Source organism: Rhinopithecus roxellana, chromosome 6, assembly GCF_007565055.1.
Source record: "Rhinopithecus roxellana isolate Shanxi Qingling chromosome 6, ASM756505v1, whole genome shotgun sequence".
NCBI classification, from domain to species: Eukaryota; Metazoa; Chordata; class Mammalia; order Primates; family Cercopithecidae; genus Rhinopithecus; species Rhinopithecus roxellana.
In genome coordinates, this window is record NC_044554.1 from 107263599 (window position 1) to 107287528 (window position 23930).

General features: G+C 43.9%; 1 pseudogene; it reads left to right on the forward strand.

Moving 5' to 3' along the window:
• The first annotated feature begins 20418 nt into the window (after positions 1-20418).
• LOC104671756 lies at positions 20419-22329 on the forward strand (annotated as a pseudogene).
• Positions 22330-23930: the final 1601 nt, after the last annotated feature.

Consider the following 23930-nt stretch of genomic DNA (forward strand, 5'->3'; position numbering starts at 1 on the left):
TCACCCACCCTGACCACAGCCCTTGAAAGCTGGATAACTATATTGGTTTAATTGTTTCTCCTGTAATGAGGCTAGAATGACATAAGCCTCAAAGAAAGAACCCCAAGATTGTAGTGCTGAGGACCTCCCTAATGCTACTAGCAGGAGGACCAGAAAGGAGAAGGAATGGCTCCAGACAGGTGGAGGCAGGCGCTGGTGGGGCCTGGGATGGAAGACTCTGCCTTGGGAAGATCTGTGGGAATTCCCTGGAAGCCAGTGGAGTTAACGGGCCAAAGAGAGCCATGGGGTGGGCTGGCTGTATTAAGCCAAACTACCCATGGAATTTGAATTTACAGGGTGCAGATTAAAAATTGGCCCAACATGGAATTTTTATCAGTCTGTGTGAGGGATGTGTCTCTGTGGGTGTCACGCAGTGATGTGAATATAACTCACAAGGGTGTGTGCAGCTTGACACACAGATCCACGAAGGAGCCAATGTCCCATAGGCAGCCCAAGTTGCTATCTTATCCTAAAATGCCTCTTTTCAGCCCAAAGGTTAGGTAGGCCTTGAGACACTTTTCTTAAACCAGATGAGGAGCCAAGTGCAGAGATGTCTCCGCCTTGCAGTGTGTTTTCTCTGCTCTGCATTCAATGTCTTGATAAGGAGCCAAGTGCAAAGATGGTTCACCCTTACAGTATGTTGTCTCTCCTCTGCATTCAGTGTCTTTGCTTGAAAGGAAGCTGAGTGTAATTATTAGTAATTTGGGCATTGATACTCTTTTCAGACATTTAAAAGATGATTCCCCTGGACTCTATACTCCTTTGCGATTAGACCTGGATAAAGATCCGAGTTTGCTCAGAAGTGGTGATTGCCGAAAACAGAATTATTTTCGGTTCCTAAGCCCATGTGTCTTTGAGGATAGTCTCAATTTGAAGTTACACTAGGCCCAAAAAAGCAGTTAAGAGAGAGAGTTTCTACCCTTGAATTGGCCAAGTGCTATATCTCTTTGAAGAATAAAAGTGGAAAGCTATTATTTCTACTTCTCAGCTAATTTTAAAAGTGAGGAGATAGTTTTTGCAGAACATATTTTCCATAGAGAGTTTAATGTCCACGGGGAGAAAAGACTCAAACGGAACACGAGGGGATCTGCAGGCATGGCATTGGCCGTTTGTACGCTCTGAAGCGAGGAGCATAAAGCAAGCATGGGTGATGAACTGCAGACTGAGCGTGCAGATCTCTGCACTTTCCGAGGGGTCCTTTCTCGTCCACAGGTCCAGCCGTTTCAGCAGAGTGAGAGGTAGGGAGTGTTTCCCAGCAGGGAGCTGTAAAAGCTGGGCGTGGAGCCTGCCTGCTATAAAGGTAGGAAGATGGGACTGTTCAAAATCAAAATCCACGAAGTAAGATACTCACAGTGATCAGGCCTGTGTTACCCTCCAGGCCCCTAACTGACATTGTTGTTTGTACAAAACTGTCCTAGGCCACAATTTGTAAAGGGAAAAGCAAGCTGGCTTTAGTCATGGGCAGTCATAGACTTTTGGCCTATCCCTAATCCACCCCTCTTTTGAGCAGATAAGGAAGTAAAAGTGCAGAGTTATCTATATCCTCTCTTCAAGAGGGGGTAACATCAAGACCCCAACTGAGACCAATAGTTTTAAATCTTAGAAAAGTTTCATGGTCCGTGCCTCTTCTTTTTGGAATTTCTCTGCCAGGCATCCAATGTTCCCGGTGACTCACACCATCTGGAAACCTGCAAACTGTTCTGGAGGGACACGGCGTGCTGACCTGCGAGCTGTGAGGCAGCCACATGCCCAACACCCGCTGCCAGAAACGGGAAAGGCAGAGGGACTCAGGGGCCGTCTGTGGGAGACCACGCCTCAGAGCAGTGGGGGTCACAGCTGCCTCAGCTACTGACATGACGGAACAAAAGTTTCTGTCTGCGATTCTACCTTAAGGGCAAAAATAATCTCCTGGCAGGTCCTCAAAGATACATATTTCCCTGCAATACCTCAGACCCTGGTTACAGAATAATCTCGGCAATTGGAGAAATGCCACGTTCCATCATTTCAAATCTTGGCTTTCCCGTCTTATGCCCCATCTACTGCCCCAACAAGACTGACGATTTGTTCCTCAAAAGCAGAGGTTCCCGACTGATTAAAACGCGTATGTGGCAGCGTCGCTCCCACTGATCTGGGTTAGTGCCTGTGCTCTGAAGTGACTATTTCTGCTCCTTCTTCACCCTGTTGCTGGCATTTCACATTCTAAAAAATTACAGTTGATAATACTTTTCATCCTTAAATTCCAATGCAGGTGAATTTTAGGGTGACTTTCATCATATTCCTAGGCGGAAAATAAAGGGAATCCACGGTGAAACCACCAGGATGGCAAGGATATTCACAGCACATTACCTCGGAGGCAAGTGCACACTCTCTGAAGCAGTCAAACTCCTGCAGGAAAAAATAATCCAAATGGTTGTTCTTTACAGTATCCTACGGCCAACTGTTTTTAGTTGTCATGTTTTCCCCAAGTCAGTTCTTTGTTTTATAAATAAACATGCAGTTAGGCAGCCGTTTTGGAAGACGACTTCTCAAATAAAGTTATTGAAAAATTCTACCAGGAGGTTCCCTGCGGGACGCCCTGGGAGCCAGCTGCGGTGAGCATGCGGGACAGAGCGCCACTGTCTGCAGCGGCCGCGGGCTCCCGACTCTGCCCAGTAGCCCTTTCCTGCTGTAAGGAAGAGCGGCTGGCAACTTGGCTGCATTTTGGAACTGAAGATAGCGGCTCAAGGACTTAGTTATACCGCCCAAATATAATCAGTCTGAATCAATCTCCAAGACTATAAAATGTGCTTCACTAAGTGGCCAATTCTATTATTGAATTGAAAGCTCACCAACTTTAGGCTGCCAGCTATTCAGGTTTAAAATACAGAATACCAACCTAAATACAAATTCACACATTTGAAGAACCTACTGGATGAGCATAAGAAAATGTGAAAGTCCACTAACAGGGTGAAGGCTCCCTGGATCAAATGGATTTGAGTCTTGATAAGACTAGACATCGTTTGAATAAAGAACTTTCCATTTCGGGGATGCCTACAGATTGCTGGCTTCTGCATGGGTGGCAGAGAGGCTGGAGCTGGGTGCACTACAGAGGATGGCATTTCCATTATTAAGAGATGCAGTGCCCATTATCAGTATACTGCCTTCATGCTCCACGTTCACTTTTCTTGGCTTTGTTTTGTGATGCTGCAGCTGGACAGTGTAAACGTCTGTTTTGCCAGCTGGTGATGTGAGGATTTGTCAGTCATGGGTGCTGGAGGGGCTGCAGGCACCATAGCAAGAAGAAGCGCCTTCACCTCCGACGTGCTTTCAGTGTGGCTTCCAGTGGGTGGCTGGGCAGAGGCACGGCCGTGCTCGCTTCTGACTCCCCCTGGTCTGCGCCCCCAGCAAGGGTCCTCACCGCCTGGAGAAGCCACACCTCCCCGAGGGATCTGCATCTCAGCCTTGTCGTGGGAGGTGCTCTTTTAAGCTAATAGTTTCTGTCATTTTCATTCCCCATCAGGCTTTCTATATTTGCTACTTCTCTACCAATTTAGTAGTCCCTAACTACTAGACATTTTAGTAGTTATGCACTTTTTACTAGGTAAGTGCTCTTTGTTTTAAAGTGTCCACCTGCAGATTAAACAGCATTTCTGGAATGGTGGAGTAAGGACCTCAAAAATATGTTCTTCCACGAGGCAGTACGAATACTGGAAAAATTGTAAGAATAAACCTTTTCAAGACTCTAGAAATTAACCACTCTTGCAACAACCCAAAGAACTTTTATTCAAGAAAAGTGCTGACTCTTCCTAAGAGCTTTGTGGCATTTTAACTTTTCCTACTGCAACACTCGTCCATCAGCTCTGCAGTAGCCTTGAAAACTGGCAGCCACACAATTATGATTGCTGTGGAAATTAGCAGCCTACCAGCCACTAGAGGGGGTAGCATGGGTCTGAGCTCCCCAACTCCTGTCCCCAGGTAACTCTCTGGGACTGGACACTGGATACGTAAACTAAAAAGTGTCTGAGGCAGATGTCAGTAGTTTTGAAGGTTTATTTTGCCAAAGTTGGGGAAATGCCTGGGAAAAAGGAAAACAAGTTACAGTAGGATCTGTAGCCTGTGCTTTTTCCAAACACTGTTTTTAGGACTTCAATATTTAAGGGAGAAAGAGTGGTCGGGAGGGAAAGGAAGTAAGAAGAAAAGAGCAGGAGTTAGGCTGTGAGTCAACCAGTTGCATTCTTGTGAGGCTCCAATTAGTGCCTGCTGAATCCACATTTGACGCGTGGAAAGAGAGGAGTGGGGGAAAAGTCAGCTATGCCTTCATCTCATAGCCCGCCCGTGGGTCCACATTTTGCATAAGATGAAGTAAGCATAGTGTAAGGAAGATGTCAGATATACATTTACCTCAGGGTGGGCGGAGGGATAATTTCTAGTCTTGACTTTGTCCCATACCTGAGACAAGCTGTTAATTTAGATTGTCAGGGTGAGATTCAACACAACTCTGCTTTACGATTCATTTATAGGGCGAATATGTATTATCAAAGATTTGGGGGACTAGAAGGAATTTCCTTGTGAGCAGTTTGTGAGGGAGGCCTGGGGAGCTGTGCAGCCTTCGATGTTGCAGCCATCTGTTTGAGAACAAAAGGAAAGCAGTTTTCTTTTTTACATGACTCAGTACCCACGCTCAATGTTCCTTTGGCATAGTGGGTTTGGGGTCCCAAGATTTTATTTTCCTTTCACAGACATGTCTGGAAGTTCCCTGGAAACCTCCACTCAAGGGCTTGTCTTTACTTGACTTGACTCAGAGCTCACTCAGTGAGGACAGCTTTTCCCCTGGGGTATTTATTGAAAAAAAAAATCAGTGACAGCAGATGCTTGAGGCAACACTAGCATTAGGGGCAAACAAACAAAAAGGCTGGCAAGAAAAAAAGGACCATCTGAGGTCTGAAGACTGAGATGCCCTGAAGGGGCTTTGAAAAGTTCCAAGCTAATGCCCGGAATAAAGTCCTGTGCCGGTGCAGGGTTGTACAGGCCTACAAGAGTGCTGCCGGGGTCCACGCCTCTTACCTCGTGATTGCCTCAGGCAGGAAGCGATGCAGAAGACAGGGTTGTAAACAGCCTGCCAGGCAGGTAAGGAAATAGAGCCCCACGGCAGCAGCGGGAAGACTCAACACATTTAAGGACATCTATGTTCAGTGATTAGCTGACCTCCAAACCAACTGAGGCTCCAGTGGCCACTTACAACAGAGAACACAGGCTCCCCAGAATTAGCCCAGGAAGTCACAAAACAAATAGCAAACAGACAGAACAGCCTCTGTGAAGAAGGGAGTGTTCTGATTTCCAGAGTTGCTACATTATATTATTTAAAATGCTTAGTTTTCAACAAAACTGAGGAGACTTCCAAATAAAAAGAAAATTTGGGCCAAAGCAGGAAAACATAGTCAACGGAAACTGTCTCTGAGGACCTAAATACTGGAGTTAGTAGAGAAAGGCATTAAATCTGCTATTATAAATATGCCCAAGAATTAAGGTAAACCAGGTGTGAAGAACTAAAGAAAAGTACAGGAATTAAATCTCATCAAATAGAGAATATTAATAAACACATGGAAATTATAAAATAGAGCCAAAGAAAACTTTTGAAATTGAAAAATAGAATGATAGAAATAAAAAATTCAGTATATTAGCTGTTGACCTGAAGGAAGAAGCTGAGGCAAAATTAATATAGAGAGTTAACTTGGGGTGCAGTTGAGGACAGCTGCCTGGGACACACTTCCAAGTTGCCTTGGGGAGTGCTTCATTCAGTCTTTGTTACAAGCAGATTTTTAAAGACAAAAAGGGAGACAAGGGATGGGCTGATACCGTTTTTTGTCAGGAATTCTTATTGGTTTGCAGAAATAACATTGATTAGTGATTGGCTATACATTGTTGAGCTATAGGATGTGGGTTATGGTGTCTGGCATGTGGCATAGTTAGGTTAATTTATAGTTATATGTGGCAATGCAAGCAGTTTAAAGAGACGATTACGTAGCTCAAGGGTTGGGGGAAGTAGGACGTGACTGTTGTCTCATTTTTAATGCCTCTTCAGGCCTAATAGTTTAAGAGGGCTCCAGTTCCTCAGATAAAAGGCATATTTGTACACATACACACACATATAAATATACACACACATATATACACATACTTTACACACACATATACACACACACACACACACACACACATACATTCTCATTTTCCCTCTTTGATCAAAAAGCTTTCTTCTTGAAAGCATCGATGGTCAAAGTCTGAGTGTCAAGATGTCCTTGTTTATGCAAAGGCTTATTCCCAAATAGCCTTGTCAACATTGAGAAGAAAGAGAATACATCTCGGTGAGGGATTTTAAGAGCACCCAAAAGCCAAACTGGGATGGCACCACAGAGTGGCCAAAAAAAATCAGCCCTCAACCAAGTCCTTGATCTATGTAGCTGCTGGCACTTGTTGAATCATCTGTAGTCTTTGAAATACCATGATTTTAGTTTTCTTAGAAGAAGCACACATAAGAATTATAGTCAAAAAGAGAATTTAAACAAACCTATTGTACAACCATGGCCTTTGTAATAGAATCAGCCAGAACCTATTATGAGGGATACATTTCCAACTATTACCTCATTTACTTTAAATCATGATAAAGGAGACTTAAAAATCATGCCCACCCAGAAAGAGGAAGGCCTCCTGCAGTGCTGTTTTTGATGTCTGATGCAGATTAAGAGGAGAGGGCCAATGTTCTGATTCTGTCTGACTAGAGCAACAAAAGTACCATTAAAATTCCTAGCCTGCATTAGCCCTTCATCTTCCACCCACTGCGGCATACGTTTGTCCATGTATAAGGCTGGCCGTGAAATCCACCACAAATATAAATATACCCTGTGGGTGCACACAAGACCCTTTTCCAAGTTCTATTGTTCACAGAGGCATGAGAAAAAAAAGAGGGGTAAGTTTCCTGATGGTAGAGGAGTCTTGATCCATGAATTTGGGAATGCTGCCCACGTCTAGAATGCTGTCTGCTTCGGGGAGAAACTTCTCTGGTTGTCTTTACCATAAAATCAACAATGGGTGTACTGTTTCAAGAGTCTGGAGGGGACCTTCTGAGTTATGAGATTACAGACCCAAGGTCTGACACCCCCAGTGCTTCTGCTTCAGTGTGGATGGCAAGTGCAGTCTTTCTCTGACGTCATTATTTGAGCACCCACTCTCCAGGTTGTAGGTCATGAGGATTTGATTGTTCTCCGTCAGTGGACCGTAGAAAGCTTCCGTCACCTGGTGAAAATATACTTTGGCATAATGCATGACAGTTTAACTGCATTTAGACAAATCAGAGTTTAGGAGCAAAAAATATGAGATTTATTATTAGGGGCATAGGCCTTCCAGTGACTACTTCATAAGGGGTCAACTTGTGTTTTCCACTAGAAGTGGACCTGATTGTGTTCAACCTGTAATACCTTTAACCAAGGCAATCCAGTTGACTCAGTTAGCTTTGCCTGATATTATTGCATCTGTAACGCCTTACCTAACTGTTTTACAACTCACCCATTGAAACAAGCACTTCCGTCTTTAAATATTTATCCAGGAATGCCCCACGAAGGAAAAACGTTTACCAGTGTGTGTAGCTTTTAGCTACTGAAGTATCACCTTCTTTCATGCAAAGGTTTCTATACAACTAGTGAACATGCACTGAAAATGGCAATTAAATGGAATCCCTCTATAAATGTTTAAATGGCCTATAGGTGGCAAAAATTTACCTAATTTTTTATTGTCTTCTCAGGATTATGGATTTGACAAACCAAACATCGGTTAGAAACCATTTTAGGAATTTAGAAGTCACCACACTAATATATACATGTATTTTCTATTTAGATCGTTTTGTCTCTTCCATGACAAGTCATGGAGCACAGAGCTTTTAATAATAATACTTTTTAGAACTCAGGAAGAAGCAGGTGGCCACCCAGGTTCTACATGAGCCCATGCTAAATATTGGATTTATATTGTCTTAAGTACCAATTTTGTTACTCTAATGCAAATGCACAGTACTGTTTGTTACTTGGGTTATCATAGGTAATTTGATTTGGACCATGAAGTATATTCAAATTGCATATTTTAACAATATCAGTACTGACTGATTTAGCATGAAAATCTGGCAAAGTATTTTTTTGGAATTCAATTAATTCTTGTCCTGCTTGGGTTAATAGTCTTATAAACCAGTTAGTTTCTTTATTAGAGTTCTGGGAATTCTTACCCATTCCAAATAATATTATTTTAAAGTTACCAGAAACTGATATTCAAGAGTGCTTATCTTTTCCATCCTTTTTGTGAACTTCCTTGAAGACTCAACACTTTAGGATTATAACTGCTTAAACAGAGTTTTCAGAAAAATACATGAGAATTAAGTAACTGACTGTGGACAAGACTTAATATGGTCATGGTTAAAGGCATAATTGACAATAAACTGTGGTTATTTCTGTGGCCTACAATAATTTAATATAACAACTATAATTATAATTGATAACATATACTAAGACATCAGAAATTTAGGAATCTAATACAGTTCTGGAATGCATTAACAACGCATTTATACAAACGTAACTCAAAGTTAAACACCACTTGTTTGACAATATTTTCTGTATAATTTTAACATACCAAGTATGTCTAATATGTCTCTCTTGGATTTCCAGGGCTCTAATATTCAAAATGTAAGTTTGAAGTCAAAAAGGCTGAATTTAGAAATTTGATTTTGAGGTTGGTTAAATATCAAAGGTTTAAAACATCTGATATTAAAATAAGAAAAACCTACAATACTTGACCAACGTGAGATCATAAGTCACTGCAAAATAATAGTCATTCATTTAGTCAAAGTGATAATTAAAAAAATTTAAAAGCTGAAACTTTCACTCTTTGAGAGAGAGGTGATTCAGTTTTCTAAACAATCAAGAGAACTACTAAAGTCAATCTCTCCTTCCCGCCCTCTTAAAATTTACTCAAAGCACGGCACACGTATACATGTGTAGCAAACCTGCACGTCGTGCACGTGTACCCTAGAACTTAAAGGGCAACAACAGCAACAACAACAAACCACACTTCCCACAAAGAAAAAAAATTTACTCAAAAGGTGAGTAAAAATCTTTTACTACATGAAAATCTCATTCAAAAGAGAAAACCAAATTTTACGATTGCATCAGTGTGTTATTAATACTAAAATTAATTTTAATAAAATCTTACAAACAAATCAATCCAATCCCAGTCAGCTTTTGAATACATAAGATTTTCATAAACCTTTTATAACCTCTTAAAAGTTTTCCCCCAAACTTTCTATATTTATTTAGTTTTATCTATATCATTTCCCCTTCAATTTGAAACAACATTTAAATAACTTCTAAACTAGATAAAAATATTTCTCCTCAACAAACATCAGTCTCATGCCTTTCTTTTTTTTTTTTTTTTTTTTTTTGAGACGGAGTCTCGCTCTGTTGCCCAGGCTGGAGTGCAGTGGCCGGATCTCAGCTCACTGCAAGCTCCGCCTCCTGGGTTCCCGCCATTCTCCTGCCTCAGCCTCCCGAGTAGCTGGGACTACAGGCGCCGCCACCTCGCCTGGCTAGTTTTTTGTATTTTTTAGTAGAGACGGGGTTTCAGCGTGTCAGCCAGGATGGTCTCGATCTCCTGACCTCGTGATCCGCCCGTCTCGGCCTCCCAAAGTGCTGGGATTACAGGCTTGAGCCACCGCGCCTGGCCTCATGCCTTTCTTTTAACCTTCCTTACCAAAAACACACCCAATTTTCCTTGTACACTTTGCATACAAAAGGATTTCTCCTTTATGTAGTAGTTTTAATTACATATATTAATTATAATGTTAATGTTAGTAACCCTTATTTTTAGGATGTTGCTAATTTTAATTGTTATGTACCAGATGCAGAGCCTGGGAAAGAGGACAGGGCTATGAATTCCTGGAGGGTCTGACCCCTCCAGCATGGCCAGTAGGCACAGTTAGGCCAGGGAGGATGGGGCCAGGCATTGTGGTAAAAATACTACAGAAGCAACAGTTTTACGACCTCAAAACATCTACCAAAGACAGTGTAAAGTAAAATAAAGCATAACACACCAGAACTTATGGAATGTAGCTAACACAGTGCTTAGATGGAAATTTATAACTGTTAAACATCTATGTTAAAAATGCAGAAAGTCAAGTGAATAAGCCCACATTTGACATTAAGAAATTATAAAAAAGAAGTGCAGAAAACAGAATAATTAATATTACAGCAAAAATAAATAGAGAACAGAATAGCAATAGAGAAGATAAATGAAACCAGCAGTTGATTCTCTGAAATGATCAAGAAAATGGGCACATTTTTAGTAAGACGGAACAGGAGAAAAAGAAAGGAGACTCAAATTACCAGAATCAAGAATGAAATAGGATACATTACTACTAACTTTATAGAAATAAAAAAGGATTTAAAGTAAGACTAAAATAAACTGTATGCCAACAAATTTGATAACTTAGATGGAATGGAAAAGTACTTTTTGGAAAAAAACACAAACTACCAAAAATGACTTTAGAAGAAATAGAAAAATCTGCATTAACCTACAATCAGAAATTGAGTTAGTAATCAAAACGTTTTCCACAAAGAAAAGCACAAGCCCAGATGACTTTGCTGATAAATTCTTCCAAACATTCAAAGAGGAATTAATATTAATCCTTTACACAATCTTCCAGAAAACAGAAGAGGAAGGAAAACTTTCTAACTCTTTCTATGAGCAGTATTACCCCAATACTAAAGCCAGACAAAGACATCATAAGAAAACTATAGACCAAAGTGTATATATATATATTTTTTGCATTTTTTCTTTTTTTTAAATTATACTTTAAGTTCTAGGGTACATGTGCACAATGTGCAGGTTTGTTACATATGTGTACATGTGTGATGTTGGTGTGCTGCACCCATCAACTCGTCATTTACATCATTTATAACTCCCAATGCCATCCCACTCCCCTTCCCCCTCCCCATAATAGGCCCTGGTATGTGATGCTCCCCTTCCTGTGTCCAAGTGATCTCATTGTTCAATTTCCACCTATCAGTGAGAACATGTGGTGTTTGGTTTTCTGTTCTTGCTATAGTTTGCTGAGAATGATGGTTTCCAGCTGCATCCATGTCCCTACAAAGGACAAAAAGTCATTCTTTTTTATGGCTGCATAATATTCCATGGTGTATATGCACCACATTTTCTTTTTTTTTTTTTTTTTTAATTATACTTTAAGTTCTAGGGTACATGTGCATAACGTGCAGGTTTGTTACATATGTAAACTTATGCCATGTTGGTGTGCTGCACCCATCAACTCGTCAGCACCCATCAATTCATCATTTATATCATGTATAACTCCCCAATGCAATCCCTCCCTCCTCCCCCCTCCCCGTAATAGGCCCCAGTGCGTGATGTTCCCCTTCCCGAGTCCAAGTGATCTCATTGTTCAGTTCCCACCTATGAGTGAGAACATGGCACCACATTTTCTTAATCCAGTCTGTCACTGATGGACATTTGGGTTGTTTCCAAGTCTTTGCTATTGTGAATAATGCCACAGTAAACATACGTGTGCATGTGTCTTTATAGCAGCATGATTTATAATCCTTTGGGTATATCCCCAGTAATGGGATGGGTGGGTCATATGGTATTTCTAGTTCTAGATCCTTGAGGAATCACCACACTGTTTTCCACAATGATTGAACTAGTTTACAGTGCCACCAACAGTGTAAAAGTGTTCCTATTTCTCCACATCCTCTCCAGCACCTGTTGTTTCCTGACTTTTTAATGATTGCCATTCTAACTGGTGTGAGATGGTATCTCATTGTGGTTTTGATTTGCATTTCTCTGATGGTGAGTGATGATGAGCCTTTTTTCATGTGTCTGTTGGCTGCATAAATGTCTTCTTTTGAGAAGTGTCTGTTTATGTCATTTGCCTAGTTTTTGATGGGGTTGTTTGTTTTTTTCTTGTAAATTTTTTTGAGTTCTTTGTAGGTTCTGGATATTAGCCCTTTGTCAGATGAGTAGATTGCAAAAATTGTCTCCCATTCTGTAGGTTGCCTGTTCACTCTGATGGTAGTTTCTTTTTCTGTGCAGAAGCTAGTTAGTTTAATTAGATCCCATTTGTCAATTTTGGCTTTTGCTGCCGTTGCTTTTGGTGTTTTAGACCCATGCCTTTGTCCTGAATGGTACTGCCTAGGTTTTCTTCTAGGGTTTTTATGGTTTTAGGTCTAACATTTAAGTCTCTAATTCATTTTGAATTAATTTTCGTATAAGGTGTAAGGAAGGAATCCAGTTTCAGCTTTCTACTTATGGCTAGCCAGTTTTCCCAGCACCATTTATTAAATAGGGAATCCTTTCCCCACTTCTTCTTTTTGTCAGGTTTGTCAAAGATCAGATGGCTGTAGATGTGTGGTATTATTTCTGAGGACTCTGTTCTGTTCCATTGGTTTATATCTCTGTTTTGGTACCAGTACCACGCTGGTTTGGTTACTGTAGCCTTGTAGTATAGTTTGAAGTCAGGTAGCATGATGCCTCCAGCTTTGTTCTTTTGACTTAAGATTGTCTTAGCAAAGTATATATTAAAAGTATATATTAAGTGCATTCTATGTGGCAGTTATTTGGACAAAATAGGGAGTAAGACAAACCGGGTGCTGTGGCTCATGCTCATGGTCTCAGCTACATGGAAGGCTGAAGTGAGAGGATTACTTGAACCTAGGTGTTCAAGACCAGCCTGGGCAACATAGTGAGGCCCTAAATCTAAAACAAACAAACAAACAAAAACAAATAAAATTTTAAGGGATTAAGACAAGTAAAGTTCCTGCTTGGTACTAGCCCAAGATACAGAAAAGTGATTATGTTCTTTCTATCAAAGCATCCAGATGCCAGTATATTTTCGTTCTCCCAGACAATGACTAATAGAAATTTAAGAGCATGATGGTCACATTCGGTCAGACCAATGGTGCATGTAGCCCAGCATCTTGTCTATGTCAGTTTCCCCAAAAGACACACTGCGGACAGACAGATACTCTTCTTATAATAATTTTGAAGGCTAGATTAGTCGATGAAACATTCTAGAGTCCCTTACTATTCTGCTGGGAATCTGTCATTCATACTTGTATTCTAATTTTTGGAGTCTGTGTATACAGTTAACATGTGGTTTCTCTTGATGTAATTTGATAGGTTAACAGTCCTAAGGTCTTTATTTCCCCTGAATTTACCCCTTTCCAACTTCAAGGCATGAGTGGACAATGATTGGATAAATAAATAGAATGTCCACTCACCTCTTCCAACCCTCTGTCCAGGCTGCTGAGTTGTGGGGATTTTCTCCAGAAAGCAGTTCAGCCTGGCCTCTGTCTGCAGCTGTGTCTTTGGTGTGGCTTGTCCTTTCTCAGTTTTCCCACCCACTTTCCACACAGCAGAGGTTTTCAAAGGGTGGTTCCCAGCCCAGCAGCATCAGCATCCCTTGGGACCTTGCCCAGGTTCTCCACCCTGACCTACTGAATCAGAAACATGGGGTACTTTCTCAGCTGCCTGCATTTTAACTGGCCTTCCTGGGGACTCTGATCCTCTCTCCAGCTTGAGAGCCACTGTTCCACTTTGGAATGGTAATCGTTCCTGCCAAAACATCACATTATAAAATATTGTAAAGGATGCGGGTCTTTGAGAAGGAAGCACTGATCATTAGTATTTTTGGTCCTGGTGTCAAGAATTAGTTCTGGGCACACGATAACAGACGTTTCCCCACAGGCTTGACCAGGATAAGAGAAATGGCGCAGGAGAGAGGCACCCAGGTGCGCAGGACGATCCAGCTATTCAGTAATATTTACCCTGAGAGGTCATCGCCTTGTTGCTATTGTTTTTATCTTCATGCTATTTTCTATGTTCTCATTACAAAATGTGTTAAGCGCCCACGCATCATCCCAGCACCTTGATTTGCACAATGGTTTTCTGCGAGGAGGAGGACGCTACTTCTTCTCCCTGTTGACCTAAAATTGTCGGCACCCCTGAGCTCCTCTCAGTTATCACAGAGGAAAACATGCTCCATTCCTATTTAACTCTGTTTTCTTGACTAAGTTTTAAACTCTTTAAAATGTTCTCTTCAAACATAATTTACCACCCTAAAAGTGTCTGCTATGATGTCAAGTGCCATATAGCATTCACTAATGGTTATTAAGAGCAAACTTAGAGAAATGAGAATGGCCTTTATTGCAATACACAGCAAGGGAGGCTCCATTTTGGTGTCTGACACTAATAATGACAGACTGTGAATTTTTGCAGCAAGCAAAACATCGTAAAACTGTCATGACCAGCCCCATTTCCTGATCTGAAGGCCACGCTTTGCACACAGCTGGCAGTCCTTGAGTTCACCTTCAGTCTGGGTTCTGCTCTGAGACCTGGGAAGGAGGCTGAGAGTTGGAGAACTTGAAGAACTCAAGAGTTTACATTAGTTGACTCAGAGGTGAGCCAAGTAATCTTGACCAGCTTAGACCTCACTGGTGCTGGCAGTTTTACTCCTGGACTGAGTCTTCACCTCTATCCAGTTAGCGGGGCCCTGCCAGGAGGTTGTGTCCTCCCCAAGTCAATGGTTGACCTCTGCTACCTGTACCGAGAACTTCCAAGGCTTCGTGCCTCCGAGTCTCTGCTCCCCCGCTGGAATGCCTGATTTCAGTTACCTCTGACCTCTTCCTGGCTGAGCTTCCTCCCATCACCTGCCAATGGCGCCCCTGTCCCCTCATTTCATCTCTACAGGAGCCTCCGATTCCTGTTCCTAACCCCTCACACTTAGCTGCAGTTCATTTCCAATTCCTGATAAGTCATGAGATTACAAGAATGAGTCAGGTATAAAAATTTCTGCAAGACTTGTAAAGAGTTAGGACTTGGAGTGTTTTAGAATTTGCATGTGCTTTCTTTCCTCCAGCTTCAGAAGGAGAAGATGGGATTTCTGCCTGCCTTAGGGCAACAGGGCAGGACGTTCTGAGGACAGCCAGGCAAGGGCTGGGCTGTGACTTGAGAAAGGGGTGCCCTGGGAAGGGTAGAAGCCAGGAGGGAGGTGGCACCCATCCTGGAAGTGTCTGCTGTGAAGACACTCAATGTGTGTGTGTGAGACAGCTGCACAGGCATCTGCTAATGACTTGTGGTTTAATATGATTTAGGATTTTATATCTGTATACTATACACAGTACAGAATAACAGTTTATGTTAAGCATATGATGCATTGACTATTAGAGGGCTTTGAAGACACACAAATGCCTGCAGGAGGTTCAGAGCAGGCCTGGCCCAGAGCGAGGGACTGTTTGCCGCTTTCTATGGGGCCCCCAGGCTCCCTCTTAATTTCTTTATAATTGGTTTAGTCACTATGGGAGCAGACAGGAAAGGAGTCAATTCCTCAGGTGTTTTGAGAGGACAGAGGTTAGCACAGAGCTCCCTGCTCCCGATCAGCCATGGGTAGCCCTGAGGAAGACACCCGGAGAAATCCCTCTGATGCTGGCTAGCGCTGAAAGAGGCCCGGGCTCATCATGCTGGGAGTAGTCTTCTCCTTCTCTCCTCCAGCTTCGAGATGTCACGTTAATGTGGCTGTGCTGGTCGCTCTCCAAGGAGGCCTGGAATCCCCATCCCCACCTAAGGGCATTGCAGGCCCAGGGTTTGCAAGGGACCTCCATCCCACATCCTGGGCTGTGACAGAGACACACCTGTGAGTTGCTTCTCAACCTGCCCATTTCTGAGGTAACTCAGGCTTCTGAACAGCAAGGGTGGCTGCTGAGCTTTTAGAATTGTGCTAGAGGCCCTGGTAAGAGAATCTGTGACCCTAAGGAAGTTTTCATGGGCTCCCTGGAGAAAGGGGCAGTTCTAATGATTCCTCAGGTGGACTCAGCATTGGGGGGGGGGGGGTCACCAGCCTTGGAATTCAGTCCCCGAATATAATTTGTTTGACTAACAAAAATTTCTAAAATGTGTCCAAGTGTTCCAAACATAGAATGTCAACTCAGATACAACACCAAATAAAGACAGTGCTCCATGTTAGCTGAACTTCATGTACTCCTGGATTTGTATTGGACTGAGATGGATAAAGTCAATGAGATGGTTTGTTTCTGTGGAGGTGGAGCTCAACATGGGTTTCGGTCTTCAGTGTTATATAAAAGCTGTGGGAGCAGAGTCCAGGAAATTGCCCTGTGCTTCGCTCTATAAGAGCACTTAACTCTTGGAATTGCAATTCTCTGTTTAGGATCAGATGTGAGTGTTCCCGAGAAGAGGCCCTGTCTCACTCAGCTTTGTATTCCTAGGGCACTGCCTGGCACCCACTCAAACACAGTGCACTTTGAGGTCATTAATTAAAGGATGACTAAACTGTCAGGCGGCCGCTGCACTTGAATGCTGATTAAGACTGTGCTTGAGACCTTTCTGAGTCTTCTTTTGTAGGAGTGCATTGTGAGAGGAAGGTCGATATCAGGATTTGCCCACCCAAAGCCCCATCACCTACAAAACTTCAGTCTGTTTTTGAGAAAGGCTGACCACCTCTCACCAAGGAACCCAAATTCAGGCTCAGGCTGTGGCAGTTAATGCTTTACAGATTATGCTCTAATTTGGAAAGATGCTAATTTTAGTAACATAAATCTACTTCTTCAGAAACTTGAGCCTTGACTTTAGAGCATATTTTGGCCCAAATCTCTGTTTTGCTTGGGCATTACAATTTCTGGCTTCTGTAGTGAGATGGGGTGCTGAGGGTGGGTCAGGCTCAGACGGATGCGCCCATGACAGGGTGAAACACTTGGTTTTTGTGATAAACAAGGGACAGAGAGGCTCACTGTGACTCTTCAGTGTGGACCTCTCAGAACTGAAGCATGCAGCCAATCCCTGGCAGACCCTAGACCTGGGTCTGGAAGTTCATAAACAGCAATCACGATGGAGAGAAGCATCCTCTCCCCAGCTGGCAGTGAACTCGCAGGATTGCCAACCCTGCTCGTCAGCCGCCACCCTTGTAGGATCTTTGCAGTGATTGGAGGATGGAGTCGGATCCTCTGCTGTCCTCGCTGGGCCCAGAGCACAGCAGTGGCTGACTTGGACCAAAGGCAAGACTGTCTTTAACATTTTTCTCCTCACTTTCAATTTCTTCAAGTAATTACTAATAATATTTATACCCCTTCTATTTTTACAAGCTTTATAATTTATAAAACACAGACATATGTGTTATACATTGATATTTTGAAAATATTAAACTGAGAGTTTTAAAAAATTCTTTGCCTCTGTGAAGAGCATGTCCTCCAGTTGTCCTTCTGTCTTCTTGAAATCATAGAGGAGAGGGGGGCAAATCCATGTTGAAGAGAAAAGGCAGAGAAAGTGCCTCCTGCAGGCAGGGGAAGAAAAGAGAGCCCTTTGGCCTGGAGACTGGGAAGGAGGAGAAATGAGACATCAGAGCAATGTGTCTTGGCTTCCGCTGCCGTTGACCATCCAGAATGAAATGACAGAGCCCAGGGAGGCTGTTGGGCAGGCTGAGGATGATGCTGGATGCATAGGGATGTGTGCCCCATCCCCATTTAGAATTCTGGGAATAGGCCAGGTGCAGTGGCTCAGGCCTGTAATTCCAGTGCTTTGGGAGGCTGAGGTGGGAGGATTGCTTGAGCCCAGGAGTTAGAGACCAACCTGGGCAACATACAAGACCCTGTCTCTACCAAAAAAAAAAAAAAAAAAAAAAAAAAAAAAAAAAAAAAAATGCATGCCTGTAGTCCTAGCTGCGCAGGAGGCTGAGGCAGGAGGATCACTTGAGCCAGGAGTTTGAGGCTGCAGTAAGCTATGATTGTACCATCACACTCCATCCTGGGCAACAGAGTGAAACTTTATCTCTAAAGAAAAGAAAGAAAAGAAAGAATTCTGGGAATATCCTTCATTTCCCAGCCAATATGTGTTATTCTAACAGAATAAAGACAGTGATTGGGCAAAGAGAGAAAATCATTAGTCTTAAGCTTCCCACAGCTCCTGTGTGGCATGCTATGAAAGAAACCAGAAATATTCCATATCCTGGGCAGGGTACAAATAGGAGCTGAGCTAGAATACGGTGGGCCTGCCAAGGGCCTCCACAGAAGGGGAGCAGATTGCACAGTGGGACAGATGGAAGATATGATAGAATCTTTGAGATGTCTGCAGTCCCAGCAAGAGCAGATGTCAGGCTGAGTTACTGAGGAAGAGCTACCAGCCCCTGATGAGACAAAATAACCTCTACCAGTAGAAGTTCCCCAAAGTTCCATGAGTGGCCCAGACATTGAGTGACACATGAATCAGCAGAAAGACATTTCCTGGGTGATTGAGCTGTCAGGGGTCCTGTTAAGGATGAAGTGAAGAGGGCCAGGCCTGTGAGTTAAGACAGAGCATTAAGTAACCCCAGAAACATAGAGATGATATTCCTCGGTCATGGAGGACACAGAAACACACATGGAGGCTGTATGTAGCACATTCAAAGAACGTAAGTAAAAGGGAATAATGAGAGAGAACATTGGAGCAGGAGATACAAGAGGTTTGCAGAAAGCCTTCAACATCAAACAAAAGCGTGTGGACTTTGTGCTATGAACACATTCCCTAAAGGGTGTTTTGTAAAACACTTGTTCATTGAGTTAGTAGTAAGTGTCCACCAAAAAAAGAAGGGAGGACCCACAGATTTAAAATTTTAGGAAACAAGGAATTATAAGCAGTGAAGCAGGTATCTCAGTATCTTCAATTTGTTACTGTGCATTCTGCCACTATGATGGGAGCATACAGAATTGATTAGAGGGAAAACCCAAGCAGGAGATCCTGTCACACACGTTTGAGTGGCGGGATTAGAGGACAAAGACTACATTGAAGACTGAAAGAATGGGAATGAAAGAGACTGACTAGAGAGTTTTTTTTTTTTTTTTTTGAGACGGAGTCTCGCTCTGTCGCCCGGGCTGGAGTGCAGTGGCCGGATCTCAGCTCACTGCAAGCTCCGCCTCCTGGGTTCATGCCATTCTCCTGCCTCAGCCTCCCAAGTAGCTGGGACTACAGGCACCCGCCACCTCGCCCGGCTAGTTTTTTGTGTTTTTAGTAGAGATGGGGTTTCACCGTGTTAGCCAGGATGGTCTCGATCTCCTGACCTCGTGATCCGCTTGTCTCGGTCTCCCAAAGTGCTGGGATTACAGGCTTGAGCCACCGAGCCCGGCCGAGAGTTGTTAACTAAGAATAGTTGTCAGGGTGAGGTGTCTGAGCCTGGGTAATCAGGGAAGGGATGGGAACAGCCTGACCAACAGGACGGAAGGTCGTAGCACTGTTTCCTGAAATGGGGTGTTCGGAGGGTGTGCTGCTCCGGGATGAGCTTTAGTGTTTGAATCATGGCCGGACATGCAGGTGGACACGGCCAGAAGGCAGTTACTGACTGAAGACAGAGGCTCAGGACAGAGGCTCAGGCAGAGCTAGCGGTGAGGATCTGTGCACTTGGCCAGGACCTTAGGTCAGCACTGAGTCTCCACGTGCGCCCTCGGCTCATGGTCTTGTCCCGAGGCACCTCGCTCATGTATGTGCTCCTCAAATATCACTGGCTGTGCTGGCTACTTTCTATTTTTCTCCCCTTTAAAAATGTCCAGTCTCGTACCCCAATTCCTAGGACCCAACTTTCCACAAAACGAGTGATTTTTCAGCTGTGGTCCTAGGGAACATTGGCTCTCTGCCCAGGACGAGCAGTGATTGTCTGTCTCTTTGAACACATAGTCAGCAAGTGATTTGCATATTGCATCTCAATTTTATTTTTCTCTCACTATTTTTCTTAAGCCTTTGGCGCTTGCTATTACCAGTGTGTGAGCAAGTGTGAGCAGATGAACAGTGAATGAGTGAATAAACATTAATTTAAATTAATTAGATTGACTAATTATGTTTGATTTGATTGCTTTTTAGTGGATATCTAGGCTTGTGATTGTAATTTCATAATAAAATCTATTACAGCAGTGCTCGGATTTTTCTGGGCCACCCGAGTGGAGCTGCCAGGTTGGGCATAAACAGGCGGTCCAGGAGGACGGAGCGGGGCGTTCGCTCTGCTGGGGCTTTTCATGCCCCTTTTGTTTTCCAGGTGTGGCTTGTTCCCGGGGGCTTAGTCTTTTGTGAAAGGGGAAAGTGCCCCCTGTGGAGAGCCAGGAAACTGGCGGCGGGCCTTGAGGTGGGAGTTCTCCCCAGGCCAGGTGAATGGCGGGGCCCTGAGCTGGTCCAGAACCGGCTCCACGTGTCTGCGGGGGGTCCGCCCGGCCGGGAGGTGGCGCAGACGCGGGTTCTGTGAAGGGGCTTGGAGAGGGAAGATTCCACGGGAGCAGAGGAAAAGCCGGATCAGAAGAGGCCAGGGCGCCGAGGGGAGGGGCTGCCAAGATGGCGTCGGCCTCCTCAGGGCTTCCTGAGCAGTCGGTTTTTCATCCTTTGATCCTGGGGTTGCTTCCTGTACCTCGTCCTCAGCATCTGGAATCAAGAGACTGGTTGCGTCTGAGGTGCCTTGTGTCTCGGGCATGCCCATCAAGAAAATAGGCCATCCAGGTGTTGATTCCTCAGGAGAGACAACCTGTAGAAAGACAACCGCATCAGCCTTGAAATGTGCCATCTGGTTGGGCATTACTCACACTGTGGGGAGCCTGGGTCCCACACCGGAGCATGATGTCCTCATGCAAGATTTCTGCGTGGTGGAGAGTCTCTTCTTCCCCAGTGAAGGGAGCAACCTGACCTCTGCTCATCACAGCAGTGACTTTCCTTTCAAGACCTATGCACCTGTTGCCTTCTGCTACTTTCAGGAGCTATTTGGTATCTGTCCTGATGATGGCTTGTACTCCCTCTGCAGTGAGCCGCTGATTGAACTCAGTAGCTCTGGAGCTGATGGTTCCCTGATATATGTGTCCAGCCACAATGAATTCATTATTAAAACAGTCCAACATAAAGAGGCAGAGTTTCTGCAGAAGCTGCTTCCAGGATACCACATCCACCTCAGCCAGAACCCTTGGACTTTTCTGCCTAAATTCTGTGGACTGTGCTGTGTGCAGGCAGGCGGCAAGAACATTCAGATTGTGGTGATGAAGAATCTCTTACTAAGACTGGTCAAAATGCATATCAAATTTGACTTCAAGGGTTCAACCTACAAAAAGCAGGCTTCCTAGAAAGAGTGAGAGAAGCCTCTTCCCACCTTTAAAAACCTAGACTTCTTACAAAACATCCTAATGGTTTTTTTTTTTTTTTTTTTTTTTTTGGATGCTGACATGTACAACGCTTTCTGTAAGACCCTGCAGCGTGACTTCGAGATAATGGACTATAGCATCTTGATGTCAATCCACAACATAGATCGTGCACGAAAGCCCATAAGCAGTGAAGCACAATGCTCAGTTGACACTTGAAGACCAGCCCTCCAAAAGGCTCTGTATTCCACAGCCATGGAATCCATCCAGGGAGAGGCTTGACGGGGCAGCCCCATGGAGACCGATGACCATACGGGTGGCATCCCTGCCCAGGAGAGTAGAGGGGAAAGGATCCTGCTTTGTATTGGCATCACTGACATTCTACAGTCTTACAGGTTTGTTAAGAAGCTGGAACACTCTTGGAAAGCCCTGGTACGTGATGGGGACACTGTCTCAGTGCGTCACCCAGGCTTCTACACTGAACGGTTCCAGTGCTTCATGTGCAACACAGCATTTAAGAAGATCCCGGCCAGGTGTGGTGGTTCATGCCTGTAATCCCAGGACAGGAGTTTGAGACCAGCTTGGCCAACATGGTGAAACCTCATCTCTACTAAAAACACAGAAATTAGCCAGGTGGTAGTGGTGCATGCCTGTAATCTCAGCTACTTGGTAGGCTGAGGCAGGAGAATCACTTGAGCCTGGGAGGCGGAGGTTGCAGTGAGCCAAGATTGTGCCACTGCACTCCAGCCTGGGCAACAGAGTGAGACCCTGTCTCAAAAAAAGGAAGAAGGTCCCCTTGAAGCCTTCTCCTTCCAAAAAGTTTCAGTCTGGCTCATTTTTCTCTGGGTGAGCAAGCTCCAGTGACAACTCTTGCATTACTTACCAGCTATCGGTCTCAGGGGAACACAAGGCACAAGCCACAACAAAGGCAGAAGAGGAACCAGGTGTTCACTTTGGTTGTCCTAATGTTTTACCTCAGACTCCACCATTGAAGGAAATCAGTGAGGGCACACCTATTCCTGACCCCAGTTTCTCACCTGTAGTTGGAGAGACTTTGCAAATTTTAACTACAAGTACAACCTTGGAAAAACTTGACATTGCAGAGTAAGAGTTCACCCATTGAGTACAAAGTCTCAGAAGACCTGAAACAAGATTCTGCCATCTCTGTGATCCTAAGATGTCAGCCCTTGCCCCAGCAATGCTGAGTTTTCTTCTACTTGGCCATCAAAAAGGAATGTAATGGAAACGGGGGGAGCTCTCCATCTTCTTCCTGAAGAAGGACCTCATCTCCTTCCCCTTCCTCATGAATGGGCATTAGTGCTTCAGACAGTTGAGGACCGCAGCAACCCCTCCACTCCAGAATTGGGTGGATGGATTTTCAATGGGCTAATCTTGGCTTTCACAATTGAAACTTGCATGAAGACCCCCATTCTTCATGCTGGAAATGGGATGGCTGAACTTGGCAGTTTTCTTTCCCCTTGTCTTTCACCAGGAGCTGGACTCATAATTTCCTCAGGACAGACTTGCTAGCACATTACCCCCACCTCAGTTCTTTCTCTCTGATCCCTGGAAGAAGATCCCTGTAATCTCTATAAAGGCTTTGAGGGGATAAGGGTGTTTAACCACCTCCCAACTTTCTTCTTTTTATCCTGAATAAAGGAAAAAGCACACAGCACACAATTTCAAGCCAGTTTCAGATCAAAACTCCAAAAGTGTTGACGAGATGCCTAGTTATAGGATTCCTTCCGAAGAGCCATGGTGTTTGTGAAGAGAAGTGTGGTGATTGCTCTGCCAGGACAGCTCCTCTTTAAACTCCTCCTTTCTTGATGAATTTCTTAAGGCTGAAGGAATGGAGAGAGTGGGACGTGGGATAATCTTTACCTCTTTGTTAAAACATGGGGCAGCCATGGGCTGGCAGATCATAGTCCTTCCTAGGCAGAGTCCTACTCACTGCCAGGCTGTGATGATGATTATTGCAATTTGAAACATATTCTGGTTGTTTTCGTAAATATGAAGATTTATCAAATGAATTTTAGATCATTCTCCAGAGGCGATTTCTTTGCTCTTCCCGTCTTTTCCAACAGTGCTCTCCTGCTTGTGGAGCTAAGGTGGAGACACCTCTGTTTAACAGGCGGTCCGTATCTATGAGGTTAGCAAATATTTTATTTTATTTTATTTTATTTTTGAAACAGAGTCTTACACTGTCACCTGGGCTGGAGTCCAGTGGTGCGATCTTGGCTCACTGCAACATCCACCTCCTGGATTCAAGTGATTCTTCTGCCTCAGCCTCCCAAGTAGCTGGGATTACAGGTGACTGCCACCATGCCTAGCTACTTTTTTCTACTTTTAGTGGATATGGGGTTTCACTATGTTAGCTAGGCTGGTCTCAAACTCCTGACCTCGTGATCCGCCCGCCTTGGCCTCCCAAAGTGCTGGGATTACAGGCATGAGCCACCATGCCTGGCCACAGATACTTTCTTAAACTCATGAGGAAACAGCAGATTCTTGCCTCAGTGAAGTCATTGCTGTGCCATATGTCCTACCCCCTGTCTTCATGCAGGGAAGATGGAAATGAGAGCTGCATGTGCCCTCTCTTCCCATCTACAAGAGTTCCCATCTGATCCTTCCACTCTTGTTAGGGGAGGAAGGGGGCCTGGTATCAGGCAGATTGTTGAATTCCTGTTCTATCCCTTCTCCATCCCACCCTACCTTGATAGTAGGTTA